Source organism: Echinops telfairi, unplaced genomic scaffold, assembly GCF_000313985.2.
Source record: "Echinops telfairi isolate 266 unplaced genomic scaffold, ASM31398v2 ScPeMD7_28;HRSCAF=97, whole genome shotgun sequence".
Classification (NCBI taxonomy): domain Eukaryota; kingdom Metazoa; phylum Chordata; class Mammalia; order Afrosoricida; family Tenrecidae; genus Echinops; species Echinops telfairi.
Window position 1 is genome coordinate 2,693,915 of NW_022103925.1, and position 1,227 is coordinate 2,695,141.

The following is a 1,227-nucleotide window of genomic DNA, read 5'->3' on the forward strand; positions in this document are numbered from 1 at the left end:
ATGGATGGATGGATTGTGATAAGAGTTGTACAAGCCCACAATAAAATGTTTTTTTTGTAAAATCAAATGTGGGGGCTGGGCTACAAGCAACATCAGCAATTTCAAAAATAAATGCAGCAGGTCAGCAGTTACAGACATTACAAAAGGAATGACCATTGTTACAGAGTGGCCGCACTCGAGTTAATACAAAATGGTTACATTCAGGCTAATTAATAAAGTATGGTTACATTGTTAAAATGGCTACATCTAAGTTACCGTAACTACTACAGTAGGCGTTAAGGTGGTATTCTTCACTGCACCCTATGCACATGAAAGTCGGACACTGAATAAGGGAGGCTGTCGAAGAATCAATGCATTTGAACGGCGGTGCTGGAGAAGAATGTCCAAAGTACCATGGACTGCTAAAAGGACAAACGGATCCGTATTGAAAGAAGTAAGACCAGAGTGCTTCTGAGAAGCTGGGATGGAGAGACTTCCTTTTACAAATTTTAGACATGTCAGGCGAGACCAGTCTCTGGAGAGGACATCACGTCTGGTGAAATAGAAAGGCAGAGACAAAGAGGAAGGGCCTCCACAAGACAGGCGGACACAGTGATTGCACCCATGGGCTCAGGCACAGCATCAATGGTGCGGACGGCGCAGGACCGGGCAGTATTTCCTTCTGTCGTGCACGGGGTCACGGTGGGTCAGGGCCGACTCGATGGCACCTGACAGCAACAACAACAATTGTGAGCAGGTTTCCCTGCACTGCCATCCTGCTTCGTATCAGACGAACCCTGTGAGAGCAAGGAAGTGGGATCGCATTGCCCACAGGGCCCGAGACCCCTGCTCAGTGAACCCCTTGGATGCAGAAGGCAGCTGGCTAGAGGAGCAGCAGCAGAGCCAGGAGCCAGAGCAGGCAGCAGAGGGAGGGACGTCCCCACCCACAGAGCCAGGGAAGCTGAGTATTTCTGTGCTGGAGGCTGGCTTGGGGAGTGGGTGCCTCTGGACACTTAATTGGAAGGTGGACTTGCTGACCCACGGAAGTGGAGCTGAGTGCCTTCGGGGTGAGGCTCACTGGAATGGGGTGCCGCTGGGAACTTAACTCAGGGAGCTGTTTGTTGACCCCTGAAGCTTGAGCTGAATGCCTTCCAGTTGAGGGTTACAGGGGAGTGGGGTGCCCTTGCACATTTATTAGCAGCTCTGAGAGAACTTTGCAACATGTCCTCATCAATAACCCAGCCCTGA